Genomic DNA, 25,292 nt, shown 5'->3' on the forward strand with positions numbered 1-25,292 from the left:
TAAAATCATGCAGACATGGTCAGGAAGTTCATTTGTTTAGTCCAGCCATCAGAATGGGGAAGAAATGTGACTTTGACCATGGAAGAATGATTGCTGGTGCCAGACGCGGTGGTTTGAATATCTCAGAAATTGCTGATCTCCTGAGATTTTCATGCACAACAAGTTTACAGCGAATGGCTTGAAAAACAAAATTTAAAAAATTGAGTGGCTGTTCTGTGGGCGAAAACGTCTTGTTAATGCCATGTTTCTCCTGAGAAGTTAGAGGAAAATAGTTCAAGCTGATTAGGGTGACAGAAACTGAAATAACCATGCATTACAACAGTGGTGTGCAAAAGACCACCTTTGAGTGCACAACAAGTTAACCTTTGAAATGGATGGGTTATAGCAGCAGAAGACAACACTAGGTTCCACTCCCATATTTAATAATGTGGTCACTGAGTGAGTATCCATAAGAATTATATGCTGAAATAATTTCAAGTGCTTAAAGTAATTAACAATACCATTTTTTGCTTTAATTTTGCACATTAATTATAAGTACATAAGAACATAAGAAATAGGAACAGTAGTAGGCTATCTGGCCCGTGAGCCTACTCTGCCATTCAGTAAGGTAATGGCTGATCTGGCCATTGACTCATTTCCACTTACCTGCCTTTCCCCCATAACCCTTAATTCCTATACAATGCAAAAACAATTTGCAATTATGTAAATAGTTGCAAGCAGTTCTGATTTTAATGTTTTGAAAATGTACATGCAGCAAATTGAACAAAATTTAAAATTTTTTATAAATCACTTACCGTAGATTTCGCACTACAGAGCGCACCTGATTAAAAGCCGCTGGCTCTAATTTTAGAAAGAAAATCAATTTTGTACTTGTACAAGCCGCACCGGATTTTAGGCCGCAGGTGTCCCACATTGTAATATGAGATATTTACACAGAAAGATATTACACGTGAGGATTTTTTAACTTTTAATTAAATCCATATGGTAACATAAACAAATACATATTGCAAATGCTTTTTTTCGAACCGTGCCTGTAACACGGCTACTTTTAAATATACATACGTATCGGTAACACACAAATTACGTTGCGTATACATTCCAATATCTCCTAACGACTGGTAAAAAAATATATACTGCAGCCTACCAGGAAAAGTTATTGATCGCCTTTAACTTAAAAGCAGCGTTTCGCGCTCGTCTAATGCCCCCACCTTCCCGTTTATCGCAAACCGGTATTTCCCACAAGACGCGGCGAAACCGGATGTGGCGTCATAGTATCCCGGGATGTAGTACTTCTAACTTTAACTAGAAAATACTAACAAATGAATTACTAAGTGAAAATATTATAAACTAAATAACTGCCATAAAGGCAGCACAATGCTTTTCTTCGAGTGTTTTCCATGTTGATGAGGGTGAGTACAAATGACTGATATACAATAATTTAATTGTGAAAGTGCGCTTGATTTATCGTACAATTTCATTGGACCTCTGTGAACTACTCATCAATTTTATTGGTCTACTGTTACGAGGCAAAATGTTTTTGGCGGCATGAAAAAAAATCATGCATTAGCCGCACCGTAGTAAAGGCCGCAGTGTTCAAAGCTGTTCAAAATGTGGGAAAAAAGTAGCGGCTTATAATCCGACATCTACGGTATTTAATAAATGATCTTTTGTTCATCCCTGACACTGTCATAAGAATGTGTGTTGACAGTCTGTATGTTGAACATAAACCATTGAGTCTTACTGAACATAAGTTTTCTGACAGTTAAGCAGCATTTTCTTGTACGTGAAAATTGTTTATTGTTATCTTAAGATTCCTTTTATACAGGTGCATGATACTGTGGCATTACTGAACTTTTTTGTGGTAACTTTGTCTGCAGCTTAGGGAACTGATTCCAGTTAGTGGTTAGTTTGTTACTTGTCTGCTCTGCAGGTGTGTAGCCAAGTTTTGTTCTTTTGCTTATTTTCCCTTCTAAAGAATGTAGCATTTTCAAGGCAATTTAGAAGTTTATTTTGGATTTTTTTTTCATTCACGCTTGATAAATCAATCAACAAAGCATAGTAATTGCATATGTAATACATGTTTTTGTGCTGTATGACTGACTATAAATATTTTTCAAATATTGTTTAAGCAACTTAATTAAATTTGTGAGCATTGGTTTTATATTTTAATTAATTTGACTTTTAGTAATGCATTCTAATTTTGATGAGGGTGAGACAAAATCTATAGCATTAGGGGCTTTAAAATGGCCATATCTTTGATAAAAGCTGCAGTAAACTCAGGAAGATGTAGTTTCTCTGAAATTTCTTAATTAATAAATATATTCAGAAAAATTGTCAATTTCTTTTCTCCTTGCCTCTGGTGTAATGTTAATTAATGTTTGGGAAATTACACTCAGTCATAATTGCATTTAAAATTCTCAGTCAAAAAAAGTTTGAAGTGGCTGTCTGGAGCAGCCATCTATTTAATTTATAAGTTTATGAAAAGCATAGACTCTGGGAATTCAAAGTAATATTTTTAAAAAATTGCTGGGACCACCTTGGGTAGCATTTGTGGGAAGAGGATCAGTGAACTTTTATGGGCCAGGACCTTTCATGAGAAATTCAGTTGTGATGAAGGATCATTGACCTGAAATATTAACTGCTTTTCTTTCAACAGATACTACCTGACCTGCTGAGTGTGTCTAGCATTTTCTATTTCTACTAATCTGTCCAGATACTGAATGGTTATTTAGTGATATAGAAACAACAAATATTGGAAACATTTAGCATGTCAGGTAAATCTGTGGGAGAAAAATAGTTAATGTTTCAGATTAAAACCTCTTTGTCAGAATTGTCTCAAAATGAACCTCTTTGCCTCATTTGCTGAATTTTGTGATATTAGACCATCCCTAAATTTGGTGAGAGGGTGATAACTTGATAATATGCAACATTATCGGTATCTTGCACATCTGCTTAAAGGGCTGGCAAGAAGGTCCCATGTGGAAATTGTTTGTAGTCATTACTTGACCTATTCTTGTTTCACTCTTGGCTTGGTAATCTATAATGATGTTATAACAGATGTTACAAAAATGCATGAAATTTTGAAGCTGTGGTGTAGCAAATTTCTAAACTTTGAAATAATATTTTTGTTCTATGTTTCATTTATTCTGTTTAAACTTAATAAAATCCTGAAATAATAGATAATCTGCATGCACATGTAGCCTCTATTGAATTTGAGTATTTTTTCCCCAAAAAGTGTCAAAATAGTGGAATCGGAAAAATTGTTAGATGGAATTGTTAGTAAATATGAGGTAATGTTTTTGTTCAAATGTGTTTTTCTTGTAGCTAGGTGGCTGGTTGTCACATTATCATCTCTATTTGCCACTTTATCAATTATATTGGTAGATTTATCAAGGACCAATGTATTCCAACTCCATTTGTTTTCTGGACCTGAGAACATGAATATTAATAATTCCTCCCCTTTCCCTGATAAATGATGCTTGATCGTGTTCAGCTCCTCAAGCAGGTTTTTTTTTATTGCTCTAGATGTAGTATTCTGTGTTTTCTGTGTCTTTTTTATTATGTTTTCAATTGGTTAACCAATTCTGAATATAAGTTATTATTATCACAAATTATCACAATTATCACAATTCCTTGCACGTTGTTTAGCCTGTTGGTCTTTATTGAAAGCCCCCTGAAGATTTAAATACATCATATCCACTAGTTTACCGTATATTCTACCGAGTACATCAAGTCAATAGGACCATAGAACCATAGAACATTACAGCACATAAACTGGCCTTTTGGCCCTTCTTGGCTGTGCCGAACCATTTTTCTGCCTAGTCCCACTGACCTGCACCTGGACCATATCCCTCCATACCCCTCATCCATGTGCCTGTCCAAGTTTTTCTTAAATGTTAAAAGTGAGCCCACATTTACCACTTCATCTGGCAGCTCATTCCACACTCCCAGCATTCTCTACATGAAGAATTCCCCCTAATGTTCTCTTTAAACTTTCTCCCCTTCACCCTTAACCTATGTCCTCTGGTTCTTTTCTCCCCTAGCCTCAGTGGAAAAAAAACCTGCTTGCATTCACTCTATCTATACCCATCATAATTTTATATACCTCTATCAAGTCTCCCCTCATTCTTCTATGCTCCAGGGAATAACGTCCTAACCTATTCAACCTTTCTCTGTAACTCAGTTTCTCAAGTCCCGGCAACATCCTTGTAAACGTTCTCTGCACTCTTTCAACCTTATTTATATCCTTCCTGTAATTAGATGACCAAAACTGCACACAATACTCCAAATTCGGCCTCACCATTGCAATACATTGATTTATAAAGGCCAATGTACCAAAAGCTCTCTTTACGACCCTATCTACCTGTGACACCACTTTTTGGGAATTTTGTATCTGTATTCCCAGATCCCTTTGTTCTACTGCACTTCTCAGTGCCCTACCATTTACCTTGTATGTTCTACCTTGGTTTTTCCTTCCAAAATGCAATACCTCACACTTGTCTGTATTAAACTCCATCTGCCATTTTTCAGCCCATTTTTCCAGCTGGTTCAAATTCCTTTGCAAGCCTTGAAAACCTTCCTCACTGTCCACTACACCTCCAGTCTTTGTATCATCAGCAAATTTGCTGATCCAATTTACCACATTATCATCGAGATCATTGATATAGATGACAAATAACGATAGACCCAGCACTGATCTCTGTGACACACCATTAGTCACAGGCCTCCGCTACCACTCTCTGACTTCTCCCATTGAGCCAATGTCTAGTCCAATTTACTACCTTACCATGTATACCTAACAACTGAATCTTCCTAACTAACCTCCCATGTGGGACCTTGTCAAAGGCTTTACTGAAGTCCATGTAGACAACATCCACTGCCTTCCCTTCATCCACTTTCCTGGTAACCCCCTCAAAAATACTCTAATAGATTAGTTAAACGTGACCTACCATGCACAAAGCCGTTCAAGTTCTGTGGTTCTATCTAGAGATGTACAAGTGTATTAAAAGGGATTGGTAATCTAGAAAACTATTCAGTGTAAATAATGTTCATGACTTGTAATGGGCTAATTCTGCACCTCTGTCTTGTGGTCTAATGCTTAACTATTCCAGAATTCTACATGGAGGATTTCAGTTGCCTAGATTTCTTAATTGATGAAACTAACTTCCTTCATTAGGTGTAAAGTGACGGGTATAAAGTTTTTCTGGCTCCATTTGTATGTATCTTCTGCCTTTTTTTTGTATCCTTCCCACTTATTAAAGCATTTTTTAAATTATAACCTTATAATGCTGGAAAATTGTTGGCTGTTTCGTGCCATATAGCCATTTTGTTATCTATTCTTTCTATTTGAATTCCAGCTACCTTGTACTTAAAGTCCATAATATTTTTTGTATCCAGTGTTCTTGGATTTCCACTTCTATAAAACAGTCAATTACCTGGCATTCAATTTTGCATCCTTGTTTATCATATTATTATAAGACCAATAAGACACAGAAGCAAAACTTGGCCATTTGGCTGCTATACCATTCCATCATGGCTGATGTTTTTTTTCTCTTTCAGCCCCATTTTCCTGTCCTCTTCCTGTAAACATTGATGCTCTGACTAATCAAAAACTTACCAACCCTCCACCTATCTTTGTATCATTGTAAACTTTGCCACAAGGAAACCATGCTGACTTTGTCCTATTTTATCATCTGCCTCCAAGTATCCTGAAACCTTATCTTTAATAATGAACTCCAGCATCTTCCTAACCTCTGAATCAGGCTAACCAGCTTATTATTTCATGTCTTGCGTCTCTCCCTCTCTGAAAGAGTGGAGTGATATTTGTATTTCTCCAGCCCCCTGAAACTACTCTGTTGCCCTTCCATTCATTTCTTTTTATTGCATTAATTTTACGACTTGATTTACTTTTTAATTTTTATTATTAGTTTAATTTGTTTAGTTCTCATTATTTAACTTGCAGGAAAATTGGGTATTTTAGATTATTTTGCCAAAGCTTTGCTTCTGGTATGTAAAATTAGTTTCTAAACGGCAACTAAATTTGTAAAAGCTACAGTGCAGTTGAGATATTACAATGATAATTAAGTGTTCAATGTTACATATTTATTAACACTTAAAAAATTTTTTTTTATTAGTTTTTCAAAACATTTTACAAAATTAAAAACCCCAAATCCCAATGAGGAGCATTAATACAGTGCAAGATTAAGCATACAATAACAATATGCTACAAAGGAAGAGAATTTAACAAAAAAGCACCTAAATTAAAGGCAAGTGAGCTTAGTGTCCTCCCCAAGCCCCACAACACAAGAAAAAAAAAACAACTCCAGACCAACCACCACACAATATAAAGAGTATAAGTCTGGACAGTCAAACTCCCAGACTGTGAATACACTTAGCAACAGAGGATAATAATGCCTACTACCAGAAAAAAAAGGGAGCTGAAAGCAAGGGACCGAAAAGAAGAGAAAAAAACAAGAAAAGAAAACCCTAGTCAAGAGGAAGGTTATGAAAGTACTCGATAAAAGGTCCCCAGACCTTATGGAACTTTAGATCCGAATTAAGAACTGAATAATGAATTTTTTCGAGGTCCAAGCAGGCCATAATGTCGTTAAGCCATTGCGCATGAGTGGGCGGGGCAACATCTCTCCATCTAAGGAGGATCAAGCATCTCGCCAGGAGAGAGGCAAAGGATAGTATTCGGCATTTGGTCGGACCCAGACATAAATCTGTCTCGCCCCAAAAACCTAACAGAGCAACTAAGGGGTTAGGTTCTAGGTGCTGATTCAGAATACCCGATAATGTAGTGAAGACATCTTTCCAGAATTTCTCCAAGCTAGGACAGAACCAGTACATATGGATGAGAGAGGCCACGCCCCTCTTGCATTTATCACAGAGCGGACTAATGCCAGGGTAGAATCGAGATAGTTTAGATTTAGACATGGGCTCTATGAACAATCTTAAACTGTAAAAGGCAATGGCGAGCACAAAGGGAGGTTGAGTTAACCGATTTGACAACTGAGTCCCAGCTCTCCTCGGATAAGGAGATATTTAAATCCTGCTCCCAGGCCATTTTAATTTTATCCACAGGGGCCCGTCGTAAGGCTGCTAGTTTATCTCGGATAATTGATATTAAACCTTTACCTAGTGGATTAATGGAAAGAAATAGGTCCATAGCATTTTTCGCAGGCATTTCAGGAAAGTTAGGAATTAAAGGAGCAGTAAAGTGTCGGATTTGGAGATATCTGAAAAAGTGAGCGTTAGGCAGGTTGAACTTAATGGAGAGCTGCTGAAAAGAAGCGAAGCGATTATCAATGAAGAGATCTTCAAAATGTCTAATGCCCTTCCTGTACCAAACATGGAATGCTGAATCGTACGTAGTAGGTAAAAAAAGGTGATTATGTGCGACAGGGCTAGAAACGGAAAACCCCTGGAAACCATAGCATTTCCTGAACTGAGCCCATATACGCAAAGTGTGTCTAACCAGAGGATTAGCTATTGATCTGGGCAGACTGCTAGGGAGTGCAGAGCCAAGAAGTGCAGATATAGATAATTCTTTAGTGGAGCTCAACTCCATTGCCACCCAGTTAGGGCACTCGGGTTGACCGTGGAAGAAAGACCAGAAGGCAGTACAACGTATATTAGCTGCCCAGTAATATAAGCGAAAGTTAGGTAAAGCCATGCCACCCTCTTTTTTTAGATTTTTGGAGGTGGATTTTATTAATTCTAGAGCGCTTATTCTGCCACAGATATGACAAAATAATAGAGTCTAAGGAATCAAAAAAGGATTTAGGAATAAAAATTGGGATAGATTGAAATAAGTATAAAAATTTGGGGAGAACATACATTTTAACAACATTAATACGACCTACCAAGGACATAGATAGAGGTGACCATTGTACCAGACTCTGTTTTATAGCATATGAAAGATTGACAAAGTTTTCACGAAAGAGATCTTTAAACTTCCTTGTGACTGTAATTCCAAGATAAGTAAATTGATTATGGACTATTTTAAAAGGGAGATTTTATTAACACTTTTATTTGGATTTTTGTCACCATGTTGGCTTTCTACTATTATTGTCTCTATGATCTGGTCACCAACATCAAGACCATGTTGGAAAGGTGGATGGGATTGGTCAGAGGTCTCCGAATATATTAAAGCTCCAAGCAATTTATTATGTAAAATTACATGGTCCTTTCTTAAATTTAAGTAATTTTTGGGGATTGAAAATCTAAACAACTGCAGATACTGGAAACAAGAAAAAATAGAAAATACTGGAAACATCCATCTGGAAAAGAGAAAAGGAAGTTAATATTTAAGGTTGAAGACCTTTCATCAGAAGTGGAAAAATGAGGTTTTCCTTAAATTGCAGAGGGACACTAGAAGGAGTGACTATAATAAAGGGAATATCTTTGACTGAGATCAGAGTTGCTATGATTATCTGCTGTTCACAAAGTTGCCTGATAGATGAATGAAGGAAGTTAGGTTTGGGGAGGGAGAGCAATGTTGAGGAAATAACAAAGGGACATTTTAAAGTTGTGAGATTTAGACTGAAACTGTTTTCTTGGAATTGAAATGAAAAGGAGAAATTTAGAAGTGACTTCAAATCAGACAGTATGTACAGGGAGAACAAATTCTGGTATTGACATAATTGTGGAATTGCTTGTTCTAGTACATGTAAAGATAGTGAGTTAACTGTAATTGTTTTATTCAGTATTAATTTTCTAGTACATGTTGGGCCTTTTTGGCACAGTGCAGGAGCTCACAAACAGGTCAGAGGGAATGCAATGGTACTAAATTTTAAAATATTTAAATACAAGTCTATGATTCTTTTGAACTCAATTCAACATAGGCTCAATCTGCTCCACCTCTTTGTGTCAAAACCTTCATGCCAGGCAGGCATCAAAAAAATGAATCTTCACTGTGTTCAGTACACGTGTGCCATTCCTTAAATGTTGAGACCAAGCCTGTACTTAGAGCACCAAAAGTGGTTTTGTCAAAGCTCTGCAATGTTGCATCAAAACATTCCTCCTTAAAAATAGTATATCTTTTGCAAGGAAGGCCAACATTTTATTATTCTTCTGAATAAGGCCAGAACAATGACACAGCTAATGGAGTTGCTGCTTTGTGCGTTCTTGATCCTTTCTGTTGCCTGTTTTCCATTTGTGGTTTCTTCCTGAGACTGCATGTTTACTCCTAAAAATGCGCAAGTTGGTGGGTTAATTGACCAAATGAAAAGCGTTTTGTATTTAGATGGAGTCATGAAGTGAAGGGAAGGAGTTGACAAGAATATGAGAAGAATAACATTTTTAGATAGGATTAATGTGAAACTGGTGCTTGGTTGTCATCACAGACTTGTGGGGCAAAGAACCTTCTTCTATTCTGCAGTCCTTTGTGACATTAATTACATGCTGTCCTTGTATGCTAACCTGTTTTACGTACTAGGACTCCTTTTGTACCACAGCTGTTTATAGTATCACTCTATTCAAACAATATTTTTTTCATTCTTCCATAGCGAATAACCTCATACTTTACACTTCATTTCCCAGTTTATTGCTCACTCACAATATCTGTCCAATCAAATCTCCAAAGTAACAGGAAGTTGTAAAGACATACAGGTGGCGCCCACTCTACACGTGTGTAGTATGTCATCTGATGTACAGAGAACAAGTTTTTAAAAATAATTTTGAAACAGTCTATGGCAGCCAGATGTATAGTGGGATGTCCTAAACTACTGGTGTGGGCTGATGATGCAAGTGACTTTTATGTATGTCAATTCGTGACCTTGTTAAGCAGGAGAAAGTCTGTTCACCTTTATAAGAGTACTAATAATTGCTTATTTTCACCTTTAGTTTCTTAGATATGGCTGTCTTTTCAGGAGTTCAAGCTTTGTCAACTTGGCTACAAGAGAACACTGTAGGCACTGTTCCGTGTGTGGCACATGGCGTAACTGGTTTCCCATCTCATAGCCTGTCAGTAAAGCAAAGCAATGAGTTCATTAGTCAAAGTCGGTTTCAACCATATCAATATTGAAAATAATCTCTCAACTCGTGATCTCTCCAACATAGAAGCAAGAACTGTATTGCCATTGCAATATTTAAATTGTTATAACACATAATATTGGTGTGACTTGGAATAGTTTTCATTGAGCAGAAGTCATATTAATCCAAATTTAAATTTATAAGTTCATATCAATGGCAAATAATACAGTTAAAATTGGAGTATGAGATGGAAAGGATTTCTCTTCAATAGACGTTGCCATTTCCCCATCAATTGACGCTGGTGGAGAATTGTTAACAAGGAAGTAGAAATTAATTAATATAAAATAGAATATGAGCAAAAGTAATAACAAAATTAAAGTAAAAGAAAGATAAATCTTACATCTTACAAGGATGGCGCCTGGATTGGGGAGCATGCTTTATGAGAGTAGGTTGAGTGAACTCGACCTTTTCTCCTTGGAGCGATAGAGGATGAGGGGTGACTTGATAGAGGTGTACAAGATAATGAAAGGCATAGATTGTGTGGATAGTCAGAAGCTTTTCCCCAGGGCTGAATTGACCAGCATAAGAGGGCATAGTTTTAATGTGCTTGGAAGTGGGTACAGAGGAGATGTCAGGGGTAAGTTTTTTTTGTATGCAGAGAGTGGTGAGTGCATGGAATGTGCTGCAGGCGACGGTGGTGGAGGTGGAAAGGATAGGGTATTTTAAGAGACTCCTGGATGACTACATGGAGCTTAGAAAAATATAGGGCTTTGGGTAAAGCCTAGGTTGTTTTAAGGTAGGGACGTGTTCAGCACAGCCTTGTGGGCTGAATGGCCTGCATTGTGCTGCATGCTTTCTATGTTTCTAAATGTGTATTCAAAGGGATATGAGGAAAATCATCTAACTTCAGTGTATTTAGAATCAGCAAATTCAATACCTGAGAGGGTGAAGATAACATAATAAATTTGTTTCTTAAAGGAATTGAGAGAAAGGTATTTGTATGGTTGGAAGGAGAAAGTGAGAGAATTGGGTTGCTGGGAATACTCCATTAGGACTTTGTCATTTTTGCTGTTAAAATGATCTTGGGGACGAATGATCAAAATGGACCTTTGGCTAGCACTTTATTAGTTCTTTGCTTTCTATAATGTGTACCGTTATTAATGCTACTTATTATTACCTATCCACCCTTGCCTTAAATGGTGTTGAATTGTTTTGAGACCGTAAGTTATAGGAGCAGAATTAGGCCATTTGAACCTTAAAGTCCGCTTCGCCATTTCATCATGGTTGATCCATTTTACCTCTCAGCCCCAAACTCCTGCCTTCTCCCCATATCCATTCATGCCCTGACCAATTAAGAATCTATTAACTTCTACCTTAAATATACATAAAGACTTGGTCTCCACAGCTGCCTGTGGCAAAGAATTCCACAGATTCACCACACCCTGGCTCAAGAAATTTCTCCTCTTCTCCATTCTAAAAGGACACCCAGCTATTCTGAGGCTGTGTTCTGTGGACTTAGATTCTCCCACCATAGGAAACATCCTCTCCACATCCATTCTATCAAGGCAATATTTAATAGCATTTGATAGTTTCAATGAGGTAAACCCTCATTCTTCTGAATTTTAGTGAATACAGGCTGAGATCCATCTGACACTCTTCATATGACAAACCATTCAATATTGGAATCATTTTTGTGAACCTCCTTTGAACCCTCTCCAGTTTCAGCACATCCTTTCTAAGTGTCCAAACCTGCTCACAGTACTCACCAGTGCTTTATAAAGTTTCAACATTACATCCTTGCTTTTATATTCTAGTCCTCTTGAAATGAATACTAACATTGCATTTGCCTTCCTCTCCACAGACTCAGCTTGCAAATTAACTTGGGGAATCCTGTACAAGGACTCCCAGGTCCCTTTGTCTCAGTTTTTTGTATTTTCTTTCCATTTAGAAATAGTCAACCGTTTCATTTCTTCTACCAAAGCGCATGATCAAACACTTCCCGACACTATTCTATCTGCTATTTCTTTGCTGTTTCTCCTGATCTAAGTCCTTCTCTAGCCTCTCTACTTCCTCAAAACTACCCACCCCTCCAGCTCTCTTCATATCATCTGCAAACTTTTCAATAAGACTATCAATTGGATCATACAAATCATTGACATATAACTTAAAAAGAATTGGTCCCAGCACAGACCCTTGTGGAACACCACTAGTCACCAACAGCTAGTCAGAAAAGGCTCCCTTTATTCCCACTCTTTGCCTTTTGCCAATCAGCCACTGCGTTATCCATGCTAGAATCTTTCCTGTAATATCATTGGATCGTAGCTTGTTAAGCAGCCTTGAGTGGCACCTTGTCAAAGGCCTTCTGAAAATTGAAGTACGCAACATCAAACAATTCTCCTTTGTTTATCCTGCTTGGTACAACTTCAAAGAATTCCAACAGATTTATCAGGCAGGATTTTCCCTTGAGGAAACCATGGTAACCAAGACCTATTTTATCATGTGCCTCCAAGTACCCTGAGACCTCATCCTTAATAATCAACTCCCAACATCTTTCCAACCCCTGAGATCAGATTAACTGGCCTTTTGTTTTCTTTCTTCTGCCTCTCTCCCTTCATAAAGAGTAGAGTGACATTTGTAATTTTCAAGTCTTCTGGAACCATTCAAGAACCTAGTGATTCTTGAAAGATCATTACTAATGGCTCCATGACCTCTTTAGCCACATCTTTTGGAACTCCAAAGGTGTACACCATCTGATTCAGGTGACTTACCTACATTTAGAACCTTGAAGTTCCCAAGAACCTTATCTCTAGTTATTGTAATTTCACATGCTTCATGACCCCTGAAACCTGGAACTTCCACCATATTGCTAGTGTCTTCCACAGTAGAGCTTGATGCAAAATACTTATTCAGTTCGTCCACTATTTCATTCTCCCCCATACACTCTCTCCAGCATCATTTTCCAGCGGTCCAATATCCACTCTCACCTCTCTATGTATCTGTAGAAACTTTTGGTGTCCTCTTTAATATTATTGGTGAGCTTTCATATTCCATCTTCACCTTAATGACTTTTTAGTTGCCTTCTGTTGGTTTTTATGTGCTTCCCAATCCTCTAACTTCTCACTAATCTTTGCTCTATCATGCATCCTCTCTTTGGTTTTTATATTGGCTTTGACTCTCTTGTTAGCCAAGGTTGTGTCATCTTTCCTTTAGAATACCTCTTCCTCATTGGGATGTGTATATCCTGTGCCTTCTGAATTGCTTACAGAAATTTCAGCCATTGCTGCTCTGCTGTCATCCCTGCCGGTGTTCTTTTCCAATCAATTCTGGCCAATTCCTCTCTTATGCCTCTGTAATTCCCTTGACTTCACTCTAATACTGATGCATTTGACTTTAGCTTCTCCTTCTCAAATTTCAGGGTGAATTCAATCATATTGTGATCACTTGCCTCTAAGGGTTCTTTTACCTAAGCTGTTTAATCAATACTGGTTCATTGCAGAACATGCAATACAGAATAGCTGATCTAGTGGGCTCAACCACGAGCTGCTCTAAAAAGTCATCTCATAGGCACTCTCAAAATTCCTCCTCCAGCATCAACTTGATTTTCCCAATCTACCTCAATATTGAAGTCCCCTGTGATTATTGTAACATTGCCATTTTGGCATACATTTCTATCTTCCATTGTAATTTGTAGGCAACATCTTTACTACTGTTAGGGGTCTGTACACAACTCCCATCAGCGTCGTCTTACCCTTGCAGTTCCTTAGATCTATCCACAGTGATTCAACACTTTCTGACCCTGTCACCTCTTTCTAATGATTTGATTTCATTTTTTTTTAACCAACAGAGCAACACCACCTCCTCTGGTTTCCTGCATATTCTTTTGATACAATGTGTATCCTTGGACATTAAGCTCCCAGCTAAAATCTTTCAGCCATGATTCAGCAATGCCTACTACATCATGCCAGGCAATGTGCAACTGTGTTGCAAGTTCATCTACCTTGTTCCATATACTGCACACATTCAGATACAACACCTCAGTCCTGAATTCACCCTTTTCAATTTTGTCACACCATGCTCAACCTTTTGATTCCTAACTTTGTCTGAGGTCTTACTAACATCTGCCTCCACAACCTCTCCATTAACTCTTCTAGCGCTCTGGTTCCCATCCCCCCGCCACTCTATTTAAATCCCAACGTGCAGCATTAACAAACCTTCCTGCAGTATTAATCCCCCTCCAGTTCAGGTGGAAACTGTCCCTTCTGTACAGGTTGCACTTCCCCTGGATCAGTGACCAGTGATCTGTAGATCATATGCTCTCTCTCTCTTATACTCCTACAGTTTTCCTTAACTGCTGCAGTTTTTCTGGTGGTAGTACTCCCAAACTACTAGGTATGAGTTCCAAGGTTTAGACTGATTACAATGAAAGTAAAATTACCTATTTTGATGTCAGTATAGTTTTTGCCTTTTATTAAAGCAACACTGGCTGGAACTCTGCAGGTGGAGATATTGAATGAAGGACTCGTATTATATCTGGGAATATAATGGTGATTTTCTTTCTTTTTTTTCTTTCCCTCCCCTCTTCCCTGTTAAATTATCTTAAATTGATATCAACATATTAGCCCCATATCAAATTTTCCATCAGAAAATGGGTTTTGGTACCTGTGTGATGTGAAATCATATTTACATTTGATTTGAGGCTTATTCATAATGGTAATAAATGGCAAGTGTAATCAATCTTTATTTCATGAAGGGATTCCAGTTTAGCAGATTTGTATCTATCTGTATTTCTGGTTTAGTTTTCCATTGAATCATTATGTAAATTGTTTTATTTATTTAGTGATACAGCATAGAGTAGGCTCTTCCAGCCCTTCGAGCCATGATGCCCCAGTAATCCCACAACCCCGACTGACACTAACCTAATCACAGGAGAATTTACAATGACAAGTTAATCTACTCGGTATGTCGTTTGGACTGCAAGCAGAAAGGGAAAGCCCACTATTCCATGGGGTGGACATACAGAGACTCCTTACAGAATGGTTCTGGAATTGAACTCCGGAACACCTCGTACTGTAATAATGTTATGCCAACTGCCATGCTACCGTGGTGTCTTTAATACTGTTTAAATGTATATCATGGTATTTTCTTTGCCTCACAGCCAACTCCATCACCAGTAGTATTATGAAGATACATTAGTCATTTCACTTAATTCTAACCAGGAAAAAGTTCCTTAAGGTTATCATAGCTGGTGGAGGTTGTGATGATAAGCTCCCAGTACTTATAAGATGCTCCAAATGCCATGCATCTCAAATAGCTTTTGACAACCAAGTCCAGCTGCTGGCCTTCACGTGTGGCTTAACTACTAAACCTAGTGCTTCAACAGACAAGAGGAGGAGTAAAGGTGGGTTACTGGCACTGTAAAAACCAGTCACTTTGGAGTGAATGGGCTTGTCAGCTGTGGTTGGCAGCTTATCTCAGAGGAGAGCTCTGATCTCAAACCACTGCCTTGCAGCTATACCCACTCACAGGGAAGTCTATGGAAATAAACCCTGAGGAAAAATCCAGAGTTGGAGTCACTAAGTTAGTTCTCTGTTGAGTTCAACACTGGCAACTCCTGCGATGCTGCTGGTGCTAAACTGTATTGGTCTCTTCAGTTCCTTTGGATTCATCAGCTGGGTGGAGAGGGGAGCCTGCTACATGGGCAGCAGCTTGTGCTCCATATCGTACTGCCCTGGCTTGCGTATCACGTGGACAGCTATGACACAATATCTATGATGGACCACAACTAACGAAGGGCCTCCTCAAATCTAGGGGGAGAGAGGTGTTAATTTTAGGAAAAGGTACTTTTTTATTTATTTAACTATGGAAGTCATGTGCACCCAAGGAAGTTTCAGTTTAGGAGAAAGAGAATACTTTGATCAACCAACATGATTCTTGATCAAAACAATAGTGTAAATTCTTATTTTAAAAAAACTTAGGTATTTCTTTGTTATCCAATGCTAACATGTTGAAATAAGGGGAAGCAATTACAGTCAGCGCTCCTTATCCGCGGGGCATTGGTTCCGAGACCCATCACAGATAACAAAAAACGCGGATGCTCAAGTTCCTTATTTAACTTGAATCAATGCGGTGTTCTTTAGGACCCAATGGAACCCCGGACTTAATTTAACATGTTCAGTGCGGTGGACATTAGGACCCGGCATAGCTCTGAATCCGCGGTGTTTCTGTTCACAAAAATAATTACGATCGCGATTGAAAATAAGGGGGAAGTAATAAAGCGATTGGAAAGAGGTGCAACGCCATCGGTCATTGGAAAAGCGTTAGGCTACAGTCAGTCAACGATCGGAACAATTTTAATGGAGCATTTGAAAGGCCCTGCCCCAATGAAAGCTACAATTATTACTAAGCAACGCAGTGGTTTAATTATTGAAATATGTATGTTTCTTAAGTGTTTTATATGCATAGAAAGGTAAAATATGTACTATATACTATGAAAAACATTTGACTAAATAATACCGGATGTACCTGTTCTGACTTCAAATCCGACTTAAAGACGGACTCAGGAATGGAACTCATTCATAGTTGTTATACTGTATTGTTTAGGGAATAATGACAAGAAAAAATAGTCTGTACGTGCTCAAACAACGAGTGCTGGAGAGAACTTATGGGTTTTCCTGATCCACGGTTGGTTGAATCCGCGGATAAGGAGGGCCGACTGTATAGGGTTTATCATTGTGATGTTTTAGAAGGGACCATGGTCTATTAATTTAAGCAATACCATAAGATATAGCAGCAGAATTAGGTCATTTGTCCATCGAATATGCTCAGCCATTTCATCATGGCTGATCTAATTTTCTTCTCAGCTCAATCTCCTGCCTTCTTCCTTCTTTTCATTCCCTGACCAATCAAGAATCTGTCAGCCTCTGCCTTAAATATACATAAAGACTTGGCCTCCCCAGCTGCCTGTGGCAAAGAATTCCACAGATTCACTACTCACTGGCTAAAGAAATTCCTCTTAATTTCCGTTCTAAAAGGACGCCCCTCTATTCTGAAGCTTAGATTCTCCCACCATAAGGACACATATACTCCATCAAGGCCTTTCACCATTCAATTAGGTCACCCCTCAGTCTTTTAAATTGCAGTGAATGCAGGCCCAGAGCCATCAAATTCTCTTCATATGACAATCCATGACATATCATGGAATCATTTTCATGAACCTCCTTTAAACCCTCTCCAGTTTCAGCACATCCTTTTGAAGATAAGGTAACTGCTCACGATACTGCAAGTGATGCCTCACCAGTGCTTTATAAAGTCTCAACATTACATCTTTGTTTCTATATTCCAGTGCTAACATTGCATGTACTTTCCTCACCACAGACTCAAATTAACCTTCAGGGAATCTTGCACAAGGGCTCCGAAGTCTCCTTTGTACCTCAGTTTTGTATTTTCTCTTCATTTAGAAAATAATCTACCCTTTCATTTCTTCGACAAAGTCGCATGACCATACACTTCCGACACTGTATTCCCTCTACTATTTTTTTGCCAATTCTCCTAATCTGCCTGTCCTTTTGTAGCCTCTCTACTTCAAAACTACCTGCCCCTCCACCTATCTTCATATTGTCTGCAAACATTTCAACAAAACAAATCAATTCCATCATCCAAATCATTGTCATATAATATAAAAAGCAGCCATCCCAACACAGACCACTGTGGAGCACACTATTCACCAGTGGCCAATCAGAAAATGCTCCGTTTATTCACACTCTTTGCCTCCTGCTAATCACCCACTGCTTTATCCGTGCTAGAATCTATCCTATAATACCATGGGCTCATAGCTTGTTCAGCAGCCTCATGTGGCACCTTGTCCAAGGCCTTCTGAAAATCCAAGTACACAATATCAATTGATTATCTTTGGTCTATCCTTCTTGTTATTTCTTCAAAGAATTCCAACAAGATCGAAGGTTTTGCTGCCAGATTCGATTATGTAATGTCATGAAGTCACTAGAAAAATACAGCACATAAAACAGGCCATTTGGCCCATCTAATTTGCGTGGAACCATTTAAACTGTCTACTCCCATCTACCTGTACTGGGACCATAGCCCTCCATACCTCTACCATCCATGTACCTATCCAAACTTTGCTTAAATGTTGAAATTGAGTTTGCATGCACTTGTGCTGACAGCTCATTCCTCATTCTTATGACCCTCTGACTGAAGAAGTTTTCCCTTCAGTCCCCTTCAATCTCCATGTAACCCTTAAATTTCTCATCTTTCAGCTTTAATCCTTGATATCTGGTTGTAGTCTCACCCAATCTCAGTGGAAAAAGCCTGCTTGCATTTACTCTATCTATACCCCTCATAATTTTGTATACATCTTTCAGATCTCCTCTCACTCTTCTACGTTCCAAGGAATAAAGGCCTAATCGATTCAAGCTTTACTTATAAATCAGGTCCTCCAGACTCAGCAAGATCCTTGTAAATATCCTGTACTCTTTCAACCTTATTTACATCTTTCCTGTTTTAGGTGACCAAAACTGTGCACAATACTCCAGATTTGGCCTCACCAGTGTATTAAACAACTTCAATATAACATTCCATTTCCTCTATTCAGTACTGATTTATGAAAGCCAATGTGCCAAAAGTTTTCTTTTTTAAACTTTTATCGGTGGTTTCTTTAATGAAAAGGTTGAGACCAGTTAGAAACATGAAGCTTCGGTTTAAGTAGCTTGCAATTAAGTTGAAAGCCAATAGTATGCTTTTCGTATTGGTGGTTACACAGATTCATGACCATTAAAGTAACTTTGTATTTACACAAGATAACTTTATGATTATTTTGTTACTAACACTTGCCATTTACCTATCATTTTGGTTAGTTCTCTGATTTTGAGGCAAATAAATTTGAATGATGTTTAGCTTTCCAGTGTTGATTATTAATATGTGGGTAAAGTTCACTATCATTTGCCATTTCCAGTGCTGGCTACTTCAGGAGATGTGGATAAAGGGAAGACTTAACTTGGCCCTAAACATTGTCTGTTTCTTTTTCTCCAGAGTTGCTGCTTGGCCTGCTGAGTTTCTCCAGCATTTTGTATGTGTTACATAAAAGTAACTGTTCTTTATATATTTCAAAGGTGATATGGTAAATTTATTTGAGAGTGCAGTTTTGGAGTACAGGGAAATGCCTTAGAGTAGCCTACACCATCTTGTCTGAATTTGGAAAATTTAGCAAACTGCATCTAGAGATGTACAAGTGTATTAAAAGGGATTAGTAATCTAGAAAACTATTCAGTCAAAATAATGTTCATGACTTGTAATGTTTTGTCTGCTTTAAAAATTGATAGGCCTAGTTTAGATTTCTAAGAAAAAAACATTAATCCTTTGCTCACATTTTTCAGAGCCATAGAAACCAGTCCACATTCATGTTGATCATTGCATCTATCTACAATAATCCCATTTGTCCACATCAAGTCCACAGCATTCTGCATTTATATGATTCAAGTATAAGCCCAGCCCCTTAAATGTGATTTATTTCCTCTGTCATTTCTTGCAGTTCAAACCAGGTATCGACAATTGTGTGGAAAAATACATAGGTGTAGGACACTAAGGAATGTTGGTGAATAAACACCAAAGGGTCTAACTTCAGTTAATTCTAGGTTAATGTGGTGAAGAGTGTGTTGCTTCAAGGTGATCTACTGTAAGGTGTGGCTATTTGGTGTAATTTTGGATTAATACTTTTGAATTGAATTGACTTTATTTCTTATCTGCTTCACATACATGAGTAAAAATCTTTACGTTACGTCTCCATCTAAATGTGCAATCATAGTAATTTATAATAATTTATAATAAATGGAACAGTCAATGTAACATATAATGAAATCAGCGTGAGTTAATCAGTCTGATGGCCTGGTGGAAGAAGCTGTCCTGGAGTCGGTTGGTCCTGGATTTTATGCTGCGGTACCGCTTCCTGGATAGGAGCAGCTGGAATAGATTGTGATTGGGGTGACTTGGGTCCCCAATGATCCTTTGGGCCCTTTTCTCACATCTGTCTTTGTAAATGTCCTGATTGATGGGAAGTTCGCAACCACAGGTGCGCTGGACTGTCTGCGCTACTCTCTGCAGAATCAGGCAATTAAGGGAGATGCAGTTCCCATACCAGGCAGTGATGCAGCCAGTCAGGATGTTCTCAATTGTGCCCCTGTAGAAAGTTCTTAGGATTTGGGCGCCCATACCAAACTTCCCCAACCGTCTGAGGTGAAAGAGGCGCTGTTGTGCCTTTTTCACCACACAGCTGATGTGCACAGACGATGTGAGGTCCTCGGTGATGTGGATGCTGAGGAATTTAAAGCTGTTTACCCTCTTAACCCCGGATCCATTGATGTCAATAGAGGTTAGCTCGTCTCCATTCCTCCATTCCTGTATTCCACAACCAGCTCATTTGATTTTGCAACATTGAGGGAGAGGTTGTTTTCTTGACACCACTGTCAGAGAGATGACTTCTTCCCTGTAGCCCACCTCGTTATTGTTTGAGATTATGCCAATTAATGTGTTGGCAAATTTAATTAGCAGATTAGAGCGGTGGGTGGCAACACAGTCATGGGTATACAGGGAGTAAAGGAGGGGACTTGGTACACAGCCCTGAGGTGCTCCTGTGTTGAGAGTCAGAGGGTTGGAGGTGAGGGAGCCCACTCTTACCACCTGCTGGCGATCTGACAAGAAATCCAGGATCCAGCTGCACAAGGTAGGGTCAGCGCCAAGGTCTCTGAGCTTCCTGTTGAGCCTGGCTGGAATTATGGTGTTGAATGCTGAACTGTAGTCCAAGAACAGCACTCTCACATGAGCATCCTTCTCCAGATGTGTAAGGATGGTATGTAGAGCAGTGGCTATTGCGTTATCTGTTGATTGGTTGTATCAGTAGGCGAATTGTAGGGGGTCCAGTATGGGTGGTAGCAAGCTGCAGATGTAATCTTTGACCAGCCTCTCAAAGCGTTTTATTGAGGTGAGTGTGACAGGATGCCAGTCGTTTAGGCATGTTACCTTAGTCTTTTTTTTACCCTGGTTCATTGAGATTCAGTAGTATTTGTTCAGCTGAAGGCTTGTCAACAATGATTAAAAGATTATTTACTTTTCAAATAGTCCTCAAGGAAAATGGCCAAAGGCTGTGGTGCAAGATACAACTGTATGTATGCCTTTCCAGAGAGAAGGGCGAAAGAAGATTAATTATTTTGAAGAGAGGTCTCCTTCCTCAATTATCAACTGATATTATTTTCATTGATTCTTTTGGTGAAAAAGCTGCTATTAATGAATTAATTTTTTGTAATGATACTGGTGTAAGAAATTTCATTTACTGGCTGAGTTCCTCCAGTTTTTTGCTAACGGTCCAGTCTAACAGGAGGATGTCATCACTTCCCTGATTCATTTTAGACCCTAATGGCTAAGGGTAAGAATGACCTCGTATAGTGCTGTTTGGAGCAGTGCAGTTGTCTTAGTCTATTTATAAAAGTGCTCCTCTGTTCAGCCAAAGTGGCATGCAGAGAGTGGGGAACATTGTTTGGAATTGCTGAGATTTTCCATAGGCTACTTTGTTGTGCTACAGCCTTCAGTGTGTCCAGTTTGACTCTGTAACAGAGCCAGCCTTTCTAATCAGTTTATTGAGCCTGTTGGCATCACCTGTGTTGATGTCATTGCCCCAGAACACCACCACACAGAATACTGTACTGGTGACAGTCAACTAGTAGAACACATGAAGGAGAAGCCTGCAGACTTCAAAGGACCTTAGACTCCTCAGGAAGAAGAGCATAGGATAACCAAAGTGGTTTTTATGTACTAGGAATGTGCATCTGTTTTTCTCTAAATATAAAGGCTAGGATTGAAGCAACACAAACAAAATGCTGGAGGAACTCAGCAGGCCAGGCAACATCTATGGAAAAGAGTATAGTTGACGTTTTGGACTGAGACCCTTCATCAAGAGTGGAGAAAGAAAGATGAGGAGTCAGAGTTAGAAGGTGGGTGGAGGGAGGGGGGAAGAAGAAACACAGGGTGGTAGGTGAAACTAGGAGGGAAGTGGGGAGGATGAAAAACAAGGTGATAGGTGAAACTGGGAGGGGGAGGGGTGAAGTAAAGAGTTGGGAAATTGATTAGTGAAAGGGATATAGGGCTGGAGAGGACAGAAGATCATCGAAGAAAGGGGGAGGCCCACCAGAGGGAGCTTATAGGCAGTTAGGGAGATAAGGTGAGAGGAACTCTTGTCTGTGGACAAGAGGTACTCTTTTCCGTCGATACTGCCTGGCCTGCTGAGTTCCTCCAGTATTTTGTGTTGTGTAGATCTAATGTTGCCCTCAACCACAGCTTCCTTCCCACCACCATCAACGCTGTCCTTAACCACATCTCTTAGATTTTACGCAAGTCTGCCCTCACCCCATCCTCTCGCCACCCCAGCAGAGATAGGGTTCCTCGTCCTCACCTACCACCTCACCAGCCTTTGCGTCGAACACCTAATTCTCCATAACTTCCACCATCTCCTATGGGTTCCCACCACCAAGCACATCTTTCCTACTTCCCATTCCCACACTTCCTGCTTTCCGCAGGGATTGTGCCCTATGTGACTCCCTTGTCCATTCGTCCCTCCGCACTGTTCTCCCTCCTGGCACTTATCCTTGTAAGCAGAACAAGTGCTACACCTGCCCCTACACCACCTTTCTCACTACCATTCAGGGCCCTAAACAGCCCTTTCAGGTGAGGCGACACTTCACCTGTGAATCTGTTGGGTCATCTTCATCTACTGTATCCAGTGTGCCTGGTGTGGCCTCCTGTATATTGGTGAGACCCAATGTACATTGGAAGACCACTTTGCTGAGCACCTATGCTCCATGCGCAAGAAAGCGGGATCTCTCAGTGACTATCCATTTTAATTCCACTTGCTATTCCCATGCCGACATGTCAGTCCATGGCCGCCTCTACTGTCATGATGAGACCACACTGAGATTGGAGAAGCAACATTTTATATTCTGTTTGGGTAGCCTCCAAACATTGATTTTCCAAACTTCCTGTAATGCCCCACCACCCCGTAAACATTCCCCATTCCCTTTTCCCCCCTCTCACCTTACCTCCTTATCTGCCCATCACCTCCCTCTGGTGTGCCTCCCCATTTTCTTTCTTCCATGGCCTTCTGCCCTCTCCTATCAGATTTCCCCCTTCCTCTGCCTTGTATCTCTCTCACCAATCAAATTCCCAGCTCTTAACTTCAACACCTCCCCCCCTTTCACTTATCACTTTGTGTTTCCTCTCCCCCTCCCCCCACATTCTAACTCAAGACTCCTCAGTATTTTTTTCCAGTCCTTATGAAAGGTCTCAGCCTGAAACATCTCTTCCATAGATGCTCTGTGGCCTGCTAATTTCCTCCAGCATTTTGGGTGTGTTGTTTGGATTTTTAGCATCTGAAGATTTTCTCTTGTTTGTAATGAGGTTCGGGTTGAGATGTATTGTGACACATTGTATTGATTCTTCCTTCTGGACTTGAACAACCTGTTTTTTTTTTGTTGTTGGCAAATGTTCCGTCATAAAACTAAAAGGAAGTAACTAAAATATATGTGATTTTATTTGATTTGCATTTTGTTGAATATATTTTGATTATTTTGTTTTGTTTCAGTCTCCTTAAGTTTTCCATCATTGCGATTTCTCAAACATTTCTTATTGTTTGTTGGCGTATATTATAGAATTGGTGTTCTAGATACCAATAGCCTCTGGAATAGAGAATAAAACTGCTTGAGAAGGGAGTTTTGTTTATGGCTACTTTTTGGATTGTAACATCCTATTTAAGTAATACACTTATTGTTGCTGATACATATTTCTGTTGTTATTGAAATCTAAATCTTGTATCTGGTTTATTTGAGCAGCTGATGCTTTTCATTACATGGATATTTAAGCTGTTTGAAATTATCTACACCTTAATTTCAAATATTTTGACACATGATGAACTACTGACTACTTAGCTCTAATCCTGGCTGTCATATTAATTAAGTTTCTGTCATGTCCTCTTACCCTCAATGTTGCTGCATTAAGGAGGGGAGCAGTACAGCATAGCAACAGCAACATAGCAACATTGGCCCACAATGTTGTGCTGAACAAATTACCGTAGATTCCGGACTACAGAGCGCACCTGATTAAAAGCCGCTGGCTCTAATTTTAGAAATAAAATCAATTTTTTAATTGTAAAGGCTGCACCGGATTTTAGGCCGCACCGCTACTTTTAAATATACATACGTATCGGTAACACAAATTACGTTGCATATACTTTTTTACTGAACAGCACGAACAACATTCCAATATCTCCTAGCGACTGGTAAAAATATATATACTGCAGCCTTTAACTTAAAAGCAGCGTTTTCGCTCGGGTCTGACGTGCTTGCGTAACGCGATCGGGTCTGACGCGCTTGCGTAACGCGATCGGGTCTAATCGGGTCTGATGCGCTCGGGTCTGACGCGCTTGCGTAACGCGATCGGGTCTAATCGGGTCTGACGCACTTGCGTAACGCGATCGGGTCTAATCGGGTCTGATGCGCTCGGGTCTGACGTGCTTGCGTAACGCGATCGGGTCTAATCGGGTCTGACGCGCTTGCGTAACGCGATCGGGTCTAATCGGGTCTGATGCGCTCGGGTCTGACGCGCTCGGGTCTTGCTTTTCTTCGAGTATTTTCCATGTTGATGAGGGTGAGTACAAATGACTGATTTACAATAATTTAATTGTGAAAGTGCGCTTGATTTATCGTACAATTTCATTGGTCTACTGTTACGAGGCAAAATGTTTACGAGGCGGCATGAAAAAAAACCATGTATTAGCCGCTCCGGATTAAAGGCCGCAGAGTTCAAAGCTGTTCAAAATGTGGGAAAAAAGTAGCGGCTTATAATCCGGAATCTACGGTAATAATTAAATGGTCAACTAACCTAATCTCTTGCATCTACACCTTGTCCATATCTCTCTATTACCTCATGTGAATATCTAAATGTCTCTTAAAAATCCCTAATATCTTGCCTCTACCATGTGTATATAAAAAAGTGTCCCTCACATCTCCTTTAAAATTATCCTCCTCCCTTAAATGTAGACATTTCAATCATGAGAATACTCTCTGCATAATCTAACTATGCCTCTCATAACCATATAAATCTCATAACAGATCTCTCCTCAGCCTTCATTTCTCCAGAGAAAATATTTGTCCAACCTCTCGTTATAGGACATGACCTCTAATCTCAGCAGCATCCTAGTAAACTTCTTCTGTATCCTCTCCAAATCTTCAACATATTTATAATGGGGCAACCAGAATTGT

The 25,292-nt window shown here is 39.3% G+C and overlaps 2 protein-coding genes across 6 annotated transcripts in view; both read left to right on the plus strand.

Moving 5' to 3' along the window:
• ptpra (protein tyrosine phosphatase receptor type A) overlaps nt 1–25,292 on the plus strand; it is a 220,457-nt gene that overhangs the window by 17,326 nt on the left and 177,839 nt on the right. The gene's annotated exons all lie outside the window — the stretch shown is intronic.
• The window catches only part of gnrh2 (gonadotropin-releasing hormone 2), a 252,149-nt gene continuing 228,245 nt past the window's right edge, over nt 1,389–25,292 (plus strand). The window contains exon 1 of the mRNA XM_073042177.1: nt 1,389–1,409. The gene's annotated coding sequence lies outside the window, so the exon portion shown is untranslated. The remainder of the gene's footprint in view (nt 1,410–25,292) is intronic.

The sequence above is a fragment of the Hemitrygon akajei genome, chromosome 4 (genome assembly GCF_048418815.1).
Source record: "Hemitrygon akajei chromosome 4, sHemAka1.3, whole genome shotgun sequence".
NCBI lineage: Eukaryota > Metazoa > Chordata > Chondrichthyes > Myliobatiformes > Dasyatidae > Hemitrygon > Hemitrygon akajei.